This window comes from Camelus ferus, chromosome 9 (assembly GCF_009834535.1).
Source record: "Camelus ferus isolate YT-003-E chromosome 9, BCGSAC_Cfer_1.0, whole genome shotgun sequence".
Taxonomy (NCBI): Eukaryota; Metazoa; Chordata; class Mammalia; order Artiodactyla; family Camelidae; genus Camelus; species Camelus ferus.
The window spans coordinates 27,914,217-27,926,844 of record NC_045704.1 but is presented as its reverse complement, the minus strand read 5'-3'; the positions used below and the strand labels follow the sequence as shown (position 1 = coordinate 27,926,844).

The 12,628-nt window shown below is 45.2% G+C and overlaps 1 long non-coding RNA gene across 1 annotated transcript in view; it reads right to left on the bottom strand.

The window, feature by feature from the left end:
* Window positions 1-10,776: 10,776 nt before the first annotated feature.
* Window positions 10,777-12,628, bottom strand: part of LOC116665732 — a 28,731-nt gene continuing 26,879 nt past the window's right edge. The window contains exon 4 of the long non-coding RNA XR_004322382.1: window positions 10,777-10,916. This is a non-coding gene — a long non-coding RNA (uncharacterized LOC116665732). The remainder of the gene's footprint in view (window positions 10,917-12,628) is intronic.

The window sequence follows — 12,628 nt, the reverse complement described above, 5'->3', positions numbered from 1 at the left end:
AAAGACAAGTTTAAACCGCTTCCACTGACCATGTTTCATAAGTGGAAGGTAGATAAAACTATTGACCCAAAATTGAACAGACTCTGAATTTAGACAGGCAATGTTTGTGGTCATGAATGTGCCATGATTGAGGCTGGAGAAAGGACACGGTTTCTGTAGCAGTGATTTCCATCCAGGATGTGTCTTGCTAGTGTGCAAAATGCTTTTTGATTTTGGGCAAATACCTATTTCCACTTGCTGTCAGGCTTTGCTGGAGAGCTGAGGGACTCTGGGAGGATGGGGGCACCTAGGGGCTGGGCTGAGCTCAGGAAATCATGAATAAAGGGCTTTTTTCTCACTTGGGGGCAGGCCAGGTTCACAGCTGTCCTGTGTAATAATAACTCCCAGGCTCTTGCTTCTGAGCCTTGGCAAACCTGAGTCCTAAGGGCAGATGAAGGTGAGAAACACAAGGAGCTCAGGGCACTTCTTGGCTACTGTCCTGCATAGCTCGGTTTTATTTGGGCCCCAGTTTTACTGTCCTTCTGTTTTACAGGAGCCAAAAACAGCTATACAGAGGGCCAGATGGGCCACAGCCTCTAGGTGGACAGCTTGGGCACAGCAGAGGAGAAGAGGGAGAGCAGCAGGACAGAGACTCATGGCTGCGAGGTTAAACACACAAGTTCTGGAGGTAGCTCTGCCTGGGAGCACCCCCACTGCATTTCCCACCCGCCAGGGAACAAGGGCTACCAGGCCCAGAGTGTATCTTACATGTGCTCTTGAATCTCAGAGTAAGAGTTGGGCTGAAAGTGTTTAAGAACAAGGAAGAAACTTGGCCTGTGAGTTCACTCTCTGATTCAGACGTTTCAAAGAGCTTCATGCTCAGACATTTCAATACTCAAAGCCCAGCAGGGAAAGTGAACGACGCCATCTTCCTCCTCGTCCCTTCATGGATTTCCAAGGGGCCACCCTGAGCTGAGGACACTTAGGTCAGGTTTAAAGATGTCCTGGTTCTGAGGGACTTGCTGTGATTCCTTCTCTCGTAGGAAGGCTCCATTTCTCATCTTGTGACAAAAAGCAGTGCACTGAGGTCAGTGAACCCGCACCTTTCCCCATGACCTTTGCCCTCCTCTGGATATCCTACTCACCTGCAAGTACTGAACCACTCGTGTCCTGAGGTTATTCTTCTTTCTAGCAAGAAACATCTGAACATTTTTCAGAACCTTTCTGTGTCCTGGATTCCCGTTTTCTGTTTTTCCAGCTTCAGACATCCTACACACCATGGTGCGCAAACTCCAATGCCAGTAAACCCAGGAAGGGAACATTAGTGAGTACGGTAGTTGTAAGTGGTAATAGGGGGCGGTGAGGACTATGACCGCCTGAGGAGCCCATATGCTGTCTAAATGGGACAACTCCATCTCAATGTTGCCATCTGGGAATAATGGGCCCAGTCTTGCAAGAAATCCTTATTTTAATGCAAAACTTCCCAATTACACATAAAATTAATTCAACATTGCAATAAACACTCAATAAGCCAAAGAAAACCTGTTTTCCAGACATTCAGTGTTTAATTTCTGCTTTGGAAATTGAAGCAATTGTAGGGTGCCTGGGGAAGAAGGGACATAATCCAAATGGCCATGGATGAGATGAAGCAGGGGCAACTAGTTATGAAATGGTGTCTGAATCATTCTAGGGAAAAGATGGTGAGGGCCAGAAAATAATAACAAAGAGGACATGGATTCAAAAAATATTTCTGAAAATTATTGAGCTTGGGGAAGGGTGAAGAGGGATAGGTTGAGAATGGCTCTGATGTACAGTTCTAGATCCATGACCCCTGGCCCTCAATCAGGCCTGCTAATACCCTTCTATGCTGCCTAGTTCTCTTATCCTTGCCTAGTTCCCTTAAGTTATTGTTGCTGCCATTCCGGGAGCAGCCACCAAACCCAGGCACTTTTTGCAAAGACAAGAACATGTCCCTCTACCACAAAGAGCAGGTAGTTTCAGGATGATGGATCTGAGATACCACGGAAAGCAAATTTGTCACATTCTGCAGTGCACAAAACATGCTGTCACAGCTAGGACTCATAATAATCCCTCAGTTTCCTAAACTGCTTTACTGCTGCTTTTTAAATTAAGACCCATTAACTTGTCATATATTGATAACAGGGATGACCCTGAAATAGATGGATAAATTAAAGCTGTCTTTCGTTCCATGCTTTTATATGAATGTGTTAATTATTTTTGTCATTAGGGAGACTGATGGAGGGATGGAGAAGTACCAAACAGATTTTGACAAAGTGTTGGTGTTTGCAGCTGGAAATGCAGTGTGTGTCAGATGTAATCCTTCACCCTTTAATTTCACAGTCAGTGCCAATGGGCCAAGCTAGGATTTCTCGTACTAAGAGTCCCCATTGCAGAGGCAAATGGAGGGCACAGAGGACCCACTATTGTTGTAGTGGTTGCCCACTGGCATTTATGGGAGACCAGATCTGGTGTTCAGATGGGGCTTTGTTTGCATGCACATAGCTTACACAACTAGGTTTTTCTCCTTTTTAAACTTTTTTTTTTTAAAAAAAGAGTTTTATTTACTTATTTATTATTGTATTATTTAATTATTTTATTTTGGTGGGGGAGAGGTAATTAAGTTTATTTATTTTTAGAGGAGGTACTGAGGATTGAACCCAGGACCTCATGCATGCTAAGCATGTGCTCTACCACTGAGCTATACCCACCCTCCTTAGTTTTTTAAATAACATAATTATGAACTAACATCTAAAGACAGAGAGATTTAAAATAAAAACCTGGATTTCTAGCTTCTGAAAAGTGTCTGAAGGTCTAACATTCTTGAGCCTCTACTCCTGGGAGGCAGTGAGAGCCCAAGAGTGGCTGTCCCTTTAAAGGGTCATCTGCTTATGGTTCACCACCCTCCCTATCATTCACTTTTGCCCTTTGGGCACTGAAACTGAGTGTCAGGTGCCCTTTGTCATTATACTTGTGTATTTTTGTTTCTATGGTTGTATTAGGGAAAAAATGAAAAGCTTTTTGGTGTGTATCTCTATAAAAAGCAGAAAAACGGAATATAGACCATGATGGGTCAGGTTTTTTTAAGAGAATTGAGAGAGAGCATATATCTGTAAGGATGTAGAGGCCAAAGCTGGACTACTGTGTGCACATAGCTAAGAGCAGTCATGGATGACACTTGTTGGAGGGAGCTGATCATTTTGGAACCTTTGCTTTCTAGTCATATGTGGTTGTGCCTTCAGGGGTACAGAAATGTAGGACTAGAGCCCAGAAAACAAGTTGAAATGATACTGAGTCAGTTTATCAAATGATGTTTATTTCAATTTACTGGGCATTTCATTTGTGCCTGCTGGGTGTGTAGGACAGAGCTTCTACCCCGCCCACCACGTGAAACTGGGAACAGCCATAATTTTATAAAGCTGAATGGTGAGGTGAGGGGCACCCAGCATGCCAAATGTTTTGGCCAGAAAATAAGCACTTCCAGGGGGAAAGCTCAGGAAGAGCTCCCCTTGCCTGGAAAATCCAGGAAGACTCTTTGGCAGTAACAGGACTAGAAGCTCCTCGTTCCTGCTCAGAAGGGCCCTTGCCTCAGTTTGTTTATCTGGATGATGGGTGTCACCTTTGGGCCAACTACTCCCATGTTTACAAGTGAGCTGCTCATTCCAGGGTCCTGGAGGTACCTCCTAAAACCCTTGGCTTTGGGGTCTTGTAGGCCAATGTGGGACAGGGGGCTCATGAAGACAATGGCGATGGGCAGTCCTGGGTTTGAGACGGTCAGGCACTGCTGCCTTCCTGCTTCCCCAGGGCCGACTGAAGGCCTTGACTGTGCCTCATATAGGACCGCAGGATGGGACTGTTTTCTGTCTCTGGATTTGTTCACAGAGGCCCTCAGTCTGGCCTGTCACGTGCTTGCAGAAGCTTCCTGCCAATTCTCCTTTGTGTGTTTGATCTGGCATCACTCACGACATGTGGAAGCTCGGGCAGCAGCCCTGCAGAGGAGGTGTGGGGTCTGCCTTGCAGGGCTGCGTTCCCTGTCTGTGTGGAGGGCCTCGAGGGTCTCCCTTCCCGCTGGGGTGACCTGGGAGTGACCCTGCCCCCTTGCCCACTGGACTTGCGCTCTAAACCTCACGTCTGACTCAGGAATGAAAGGGTTGAAATGGCAGGAGCCAGCAGCAGTTGTTACTGGCCCAAGCCCAGCCTGAGATTTTCCTTACATCCCCTGTGCCCAGCAGCTCTGAGGGTCAAGAAAACAGTGATGCTGGGCAGAAGGGCAGGGGCAGGACCAAAACACAGGGTGTGCAGGTGGCTCTTATTAACCAGCTGTGGGCCAGCCCTGCATTTGAATTTGTTTCTTCAACTATGAAGCTGAGGGCGGGGGCATGCCCTTGTCCAGCTGGCTGATATCCCTGAGTTACTGGGAGGTGTCTACAGAGAATCTTCAAACAGCTTTGTGAATGGCAAAGACCTTATAGACATGAGATGGTTTTGATGAGCACATGAACAGTGATGTCTGAACTTAGGTTCTCCCATGACAAGAATGCACCAGAGATGGCTTCTTATGAGGATGAGGAGCCCAGCACAGGGCTCTTCTGCACCCAGTGTCTGCCCTGCCATTCCCTGTCGTGTCCTCCCAAAGCCTCCCTCTACCCAGCAGCTCTACTCGAGCCTGCAGTGTGGCCCAGGAGCCAGTGCATTTGGAAAGTGTGTGGCTATTGGGACTAAGGGTGGTGGGCAGCAAGGCATTTGCCATCTTAGCCTCTTGGGAAAAGCTGCTTTTCCTTTGTCTCCAGTCTCCACCACACCTTCCCAGCAAACCATGTGATGTGAGTTATCTATAGAAGCAGCCCTGTGTGCCCTGTCTTGGGAGGACAGCGTGTTCCAGGCTCATTGTTGGGTCACACTGCTGCCAGGATGTCTGGGAGTTGGTACAAGTGGTCCTCACTGCATTGCTAAGGGTCACCCATCCCCAATTGCATCCTTACCTCTAATTTCCTGACTCCTGTTCTGGGCGAGCCTAGGTTTGCATCATTCTCCTCCTGAACCAGCCTGGGTAGGGACTTTGCCACTGCAGTCAACCCTTCCTCCTGGAACACAGCCCACACTGCCTCATTTCTCACTGTCACTCTTTGTCCCCAGCTGGTCTGGAGCTGGTATACTCACCTGATCCTCTCCCTTGGGAAGGCTTTCCATTTACTTTCACATCTGCTGCCTCTATCAGACTCAGACCGCTGGGTCAGGGGGCAAGAACCTGATGAAACTATTTATTCTGAGAATTCCAATCCTAGCTCCACCTCTTAATAGCTGAGTGGCTTTGAGAAAGTGACTTAATCTTCTGGGTCTCAGTGTATCCAGTCAAGGATAGACTAGATCAGAAAGAATCCCCAACTCTCCATTTAAAACAACATAGACTTCTTTTTCTTTCTTTTTTTTTTTTTTTAATTGAGGTATAGTCAGTTTACAATGTTGTGTCAATTTCTGGTATACAGCACAATGCTTCAGTCATACAGAGATATACATGTATTCATTTTCATGTTCTTTTTCACCATAAGCTACTACAAGATATTGAATATATTTCCCTGTGCTATACAATATAAACTTATTTATCTCTTTTATATATATCAGTCAGTATGTGCAAATCTCAAACTCCCAGTTTATACCTTGCCACCCCGCTTCCCCAGCAGCCACAAATCAGTATTCTATGTCTGTGAGTCTGTTTCTATTTTATATGTAAGTTCATTTGTCTTTTTTTTTTTTAAGATTCCATATATGAATGATATTATATGGTATTTGTCTTTCTCTTTCTGGCTTACTTCACTTAGAATAACATTCTCCAGGTCCATCCATGTTGCTGCAAATGGCATTATTTAATCATTTTTTATGGCTGAGTAGTATTCTATTGCATAAATCTATTACAACTTCTTTATCTAGTCATCTGTCGTTGGACATTTAGGCTGTTTCCATGTCTTGGCTATTGTAAATAGGGCTGCTATGAACATTGGGGTGCAGGTGTCATTTTGAAGTAGGGTACCTTTTGGATATATGTGCAGGAGCAGGATTCCTGGGTCATATGGTAAGTCTATTTCTAGTCTTTTGAGGAATCTCCATACTGTTTTCCACAGTGGCTGCACCAAACTGCATTCCCACCAGCAGTGTAGGAGGGTTCCCTTTTCTCCACAGCCTCTTCAGCATTTATCATTTGTGGAGTTTTGAATGATGGCCATTCTGATTGGTGTGAAGTTATACCTCATTGTAGTTTTGATCAGCCTTACTTTTCAAGCATGTGGAAGTCCAGTGTGGATCTGGGGTGGGGATGTGGGACTGTTCCATAAAGATGACAGTCAGGGACCCAGATTGACAGAAGCTACTGCCAATATCAGCATGCAGCTCCAGGGTTTGCTACAGCATGGTAGGTGAAGGGGGTAGGGAGGGTTGGTACACCAAGCACGTGAAGTTAAAGCTTTGGTCTGGATGTGACACACATCACTTCTGCTCTTCTTTTACTGGTCACGACCAACCATGTGGTGGTGCCTAAATTCTCTCTCTCTCTCTCTTTTTTTTTCTTCTGGAGCCTAAATTCAGGAAGCTGGGGGTTGCAATTCTTCAGGGACCAGGAAGTAGAGGAGAATCATATATTAGTGACTATTAATAATGTTTGCTGTACTTCTTTTCACCTGTAAAACAGGAATGTTACTAATAGAAGTTACTTCTTGTACTTACATATGCTGTTGTGGAACATATATATTTGCTATTATTGTTATTGTTATCATTATATTGTGGTCTTAATGACCTTCTAGGATGTATACTCAGAGCGGAAGTTCCCTGAGAGGTCATCTAGCTCATCTTCTCAGGAAGAATATGGTGTTTACAGTGAAACCACTGAGTGTTTGACTCCTCGTCCTGCTGTTTAGTGGCTGTGTGATTTTGAGACATTTATTTACCATTGTGTGACTCAGTGCCCTTATTTATAAGTTGAGACTATACATTGTACGTGCTCGTAGGGTTTGGGAAGATTAAAGGAGACCAGGGAAGTGGAACCAGTGGTCTCAGTCTTCACTGATGATGAGTGAAATGTAAACAATTTACTAGGAGAGTCCAGCTCTTAGCCACCCATTTCCTCACCAGTAGGCAGCCCAGGGCCCCCTCCCCAGCAATGCCTGACAGGAATCCTGGAAGGGGGACAGTGTCCACACATCTAATCATGGCTGTCCCAAAGTCTTCCTTTCACAGCCTCACTCTTGTTCTCATGACTCTGCTGCCCAGGGTGGGTGGCTGTCTGCATCTGCGACCCCCTGCAAAGCACTCAGACCCACACCCACCAGCTACCTCCTACCCCTCTGTTGGTCTCCTCCAGCCATCTCGATTCCTATGTCTGTCTTTCTAGGAGATGGTTCCCTTAACTCTGCAGTGGACAGTGATTGGCAGGTCTTTGTCCAACAGTGCTCTGCATCCCAAAGAATCTAGGGCAGGCGATGGGGATGTAGTCTGAGGATGGCCAACACAGCATTCACCTTTGCTGACCACAGTGCTCTGTCAAGCCCCAGGGATGGCTGCCTTCTTCCCTGAGAGGCTCCATTGTCTACTCTTGAATGGACCTGCTCTGGGGAGCCCTAGTCTGTCAGTTACGTCTGCGTATTTATGAAATCCAGTGATCACTTGGTTCAGGTCACTCCCACAGATCTCCTGGGTCCTGGTGAGTGAGGGAATGTGCCTGGGAGAATCCTGGGAAGGTGGCCAGCTGCTCCACCCAGAGCTCACAGCCGGCCCCCACAGGTCCTGTCTATTCTTCTCAGCCTGTCAGAGTGTCAACTCTTGCTCAGACAAACACTGTCAAGATACTTAGCTGTGTAAAATGCTGAGCCCCATGCAGGCCCCATGTCTCGCTCAGTTAAGTAAGTAGAGTGAAGAGGGTCTGGGCTGTGGGTCAGACCCTCTGGGTTTGCATCCTGACTCCACCACGTACTAACTGGGAATCCTAGGACAACGTCAGGTCTAGCATGGAGGTCACAAAAGTTTCCATTGTATAGAGTTGATGAAAAGTGTTTAGAATCATGCTTGCTGCAAAATAAGTACTCAATAATTGTTATAATTGTTTTATTCTCTGGTCAGTATGCTTACCAAATGATGATCTAGCTGTGGCTTCACTTTCTATGACAGTCTATTCTACATAGAACTTGATGTTGTCACTCCTCCTATCCAGGCTTCAGTGGGGACGGATGAGGAAATGTGGACTCACGAACACTTGTGCTTGACAGAAGGACTCCTGTATCCCTCTCACTCACTCTCAAGCCCTTCCCAGGGGATCTTTGTTCTTTCTGATCCCCCAGACCCCACCCTAATCCCCTCCTGGATAGAGCTCTGAGGACTGGGTTCCTCTGCCCCTAGTTCCTGCTGACTTCATTTGGAGCTGGTATTCTTCACTGCCATGTCATTTGTTTAGCACAAAGCTGCCAGGGGTGTTAGTGGTCCTTTGCTCCTGGGGGTTGTCCTGCAGCTATGTTCATGAGGTAGAAAGAATGTAGACTCCCTGAATCCGCTTCCCCCACCCCTCACCTTCATTGAGGCCTTTCTTGAATGGACTCCCAGACATTCTTAGAAACTTGGAAGACTCCATTTCTAGTATCTACATATAGACCATTCATTCCCAAGCCCACACCACTGCCCTCTAATGAGTAAGTTTTTTATGCTAATTTCAGAATGTAGGCAAATTCCTTTGGCTTTCTCCCATATGGTATTTCTCTTCTGGCCAGTTCTACCCATCAGTTGTTACCAAGTTCTTGCTCACTCTTACCTCAGTCCACCTCTTGTAACAGCCAGAAGTCTGATCCCTCCATCATAAGCTGTTTCTTTTGACAAGGAGCTCTTCTCTAGATGAGGTCCAAGATCCCTCCTCACCTGGGTGGTGGCAGGGGAGGCATAGTTTTGGTTGAGAAATGCTGCTTTAGGTTCTGTTCACTGTGAGGGTTGTCCTCTGCAGCGCAAACGTCTTCTGCTTCTAAAGTCACCCCCAGAATGCAGGGCTAGGGGTTAGACCCATTCCCCATGCTGGCCCCCAGCAGGTATCTGTACTCTCTCTGAAAGGGGCTGCCCAGCCCTGCGGGGGGATGGTCTCCTTAGAAATGTTTACATTTTAAAGGAGGATCTCTGGGAAAGGGTAGTTTCCAGGAAGGAAAAGTAATCCAAATGAATAACTCTGATAGTGGGAGCTCAGGCACCTTTTGGGAACATGGGGATCCTCTTGGTGTCCCTCAGATTATATCAGGAAGGGGGCCTCCTGTCCACCCACAAGGAAGCAGGTAGAGAGGTCACAGGCAGGTTGTGTAAATCGTTTCTGACTGGTGCAATTGCTTCCCCTCCAGGAGTCTATGAATTTGAAATAGAATTTCTATCTTTTATTCAGAGCCTTGAGTGAGAGCTGCTTGCCTCCTTTTTGATGTTCCTTTGCATTCTTGGGAAGATTCTTTCCTTAAATTGGGGTGTGTACTTTATAAATAACAGTGAATTGAGGTCTGTGAGGGGGACAAAGGGAGGACCCTCACATGCTTTGAATTATATATATATATATATATACACACACACACACACACACATATATATATATACACACATATATACATACACACACACACACACACACACACACACACACACACATATATATATATATATATGCTGTGTTCACTCTCTTAGAGGAAACTTTTATCTGATGATCAGTGCCAGCGGTGTCACCATTAAAGACTGTGCCTTCAGCTGATGATGGGTGCCCTTGGACGAACACTTTCTCCATTCCCAGTCTCATTAACTTGTCTGTAAAATGAGGGAGCTAGACTAGATGAGCTCTGAGATGCCTTTGTGCTCTGACATTTTAGTATTAATTTCTTTGACTTTTAGTCTAAAGCAGCCTATAAAAATTGCGACTCCCCTTGGAGGACAGTTCAAGTTTTCACTTATTTCTTTATGTATTTGTTTTCATTTTTTCCTACATGTGTATTTATGTGTGTGCATGTGTGTAAGTCTGTGTGGGTATGCTTGGTGTATGTATGTGTGTAATTGTGTGTGCCTCTGTGTGTGTACATGTGTGTCTATGCATGCATGTGTATGCTGTGCGTGTTGTGTGTATGTGTGCATGTGAGTGTGTGTTTATTCTTTCTGAGCTAACTTTCCTTTCACTCCAGCCCATCAGTCACCCCAGATGGCTGGGGAAGGGGTGGGGGGCTGTGGCAGAGGGTAGGTTGCTCCCCCCGCTGGTCCCTGCCTTCTGGGATGAGACAGCCAACCTGCAGGATTCCTGCACCCAGCACCACCTTCACCCCTCTGCCAGCCCTGCATTGTCTCCCCTCCTCCTGCTGCTCCTCTTCCTCTCCCTTTGGGGAGCGGCAGCAGCACATCCTGGAGGGAATGCAAGCTGCCTCCTGCTTGGAGAGGAGCTGGATGCTGAGCTGTGGAGCTCTGGAGGAGCACAGGTGAGCACAGGTTACTCCTCTCCATGTGCAGAAGAACAGTGAGTGCCCCACCCTCCAGAAGCTAGGCAGGGAAGTCTCCCCAGGCACCAGCTGTGTGTGAGAGAGTGCACGTGTTCCATCTCGGAGCAGGGCCACATTATGATTTTTGTGGGCCTGAGACACTTGGCCTTCATGGACCTCTTCCTTCGTAAAAAATATTACAAATTATACTTTACAACTGTGTTCAGATAAAGATGAATATAATCTAGGTTGGATTCATTATTATACATTTATTATTTTATATTTCCTTCTGATTTTATTTATTTTTATTTTTAATTTGTTAACACTTTTGTTGTGGTATAATTCCTGTACAGTGAACTACATGTATTTCAGATGGACAATTTGATGAATTTTGATAGATGTATATACCTATGAAGCCACCACTGCAACCAAGATAGCTAACATTTCCATCATTCCCCACTAGGTGCAAAAATTTCTTATGACTTTAAAAGAAAATTAAAATATTCTTGTAGGCCTTAAAAAAGCCCATGGCCCTAGGCCCTGTGCCTTCTGGGCCTTGTAGGGAGAGAGGCCCTGCCCGGGGAGGCCTTCATGCCGCCCAGATCCCTTCCAGCCCTGGGAATCTAAGGCCAGCTCAGCTTCTCCAGCACCCTGAGAACTGCTCCAGAAGCTCCAGGACCTGCAGAGGAGATAAGCCAAAGCTAAGAGAGGTGATCCTTGCTTTTTATTCAGTTTCAAATTTTCTACTCCTTTATCCATCACCCCTGGATTAAGCACACACCTGGAGGAGGCAGCGTTGCCTCTCGGTTAGGGCTCTACCCCTTGGCTGCGCAGTTGTGAAGCTGGCCTCAGGACTCTCTGCTGCATGGTCTTGGCCAGGTTCTTCTCTCCATCTACCCTCAGTTTTCTCATTGGTAAGGTAAGAATAGTTGAAACTCTTATAGGCCTGTCGTGAAGAGGAACAGAGCACCTAGAATACAATCATTGCCAGATGTAGCAAATAAAAACATAGACTGTCCAGTTAAACTTGGAACATTTCTCTTACTGCTGAATTTTCATAATTTATTAAAAAAAATAAAGTGGAATGTAGACATTCAGGCCATCTTGACGAAGTCAAGGCAGTCAGCAGGACAAATATCATTAGATATGGGTCAGGATGTCTGGAAACCTTACGGATTCTATGATGATGTTCAAAGGCCAGGGAGAAGGGAACCCAGCTGTTGGAGACTGTAATACCAAGGACATCTGCCCTCATCAGCCAGTGATCTACATTTTCTGCTAAGGCAGAAATCCACGTAGCAGAAAGAGCACTGAGTAAGGAGTCAGGAGTATTAGATTTTATTTTTGTCACAGCATAATTTCTTTGCATCTTTTCTGTTCTTTTCTTTATTGAGGTATAGTTGACATACAATACTATGTGTTTCAGGTGTACGACATCATGATTCACAATTTTTAAAGGCTATATTCCATTTATGGATATTATAAAATCCTGACTACATTCCCTGTGTTGTACTCCATATTCCTTAGCTTCTTTATTTTATACATAGCAGTTTGTACCTCTTGGTCTCCTGCCCCTTCCCCCCTCTCTCTCCTTGGTAACCAGTGGTAACCTCTAGTTTGTTTTCTATATCTGTGTTTCTTTTCTGTTATATTCATTAGTTTATTTTTTGATTCCACATAGTGATATCATATAGTATTTGTCTTTATGTGACTTATTTCACTTAGCATAATACCCTCCAAGTCCATCCATATTGCTACGTATGGCAAAATTCCATTCTTTTCATGGCTGAGTAGTATTCTAGTGTGTGTGTGTGTGTGTGTGTGTGTGTGTATACACACACCACATCTTCTTTCTCCATTCATCTGTTGATAGACACTTAGGTTTCCTTCTTATCTTGGCAATTGTAAATAATGTTGCTATGATCATTTGGGTGCATGTATCTTTTTAAAATAGTGTTTCCATTTTCTTTAGATAAATACCTGGGAGTGGAATTGCTGGATCATACAGTGGTTCTGTTTTGAATTTTTGAGAAACCTCCATACTGGTTTCCACAGTGACTGCACTTTAGTTGCCATCTACTATACCTTTGAGTCTAAGTACCTCTCTTTAGTGAACCATTTTTCTGTCTTTGGCCATGTGGGTTTCCCATACAAAATGTGGAGCTTTAAAT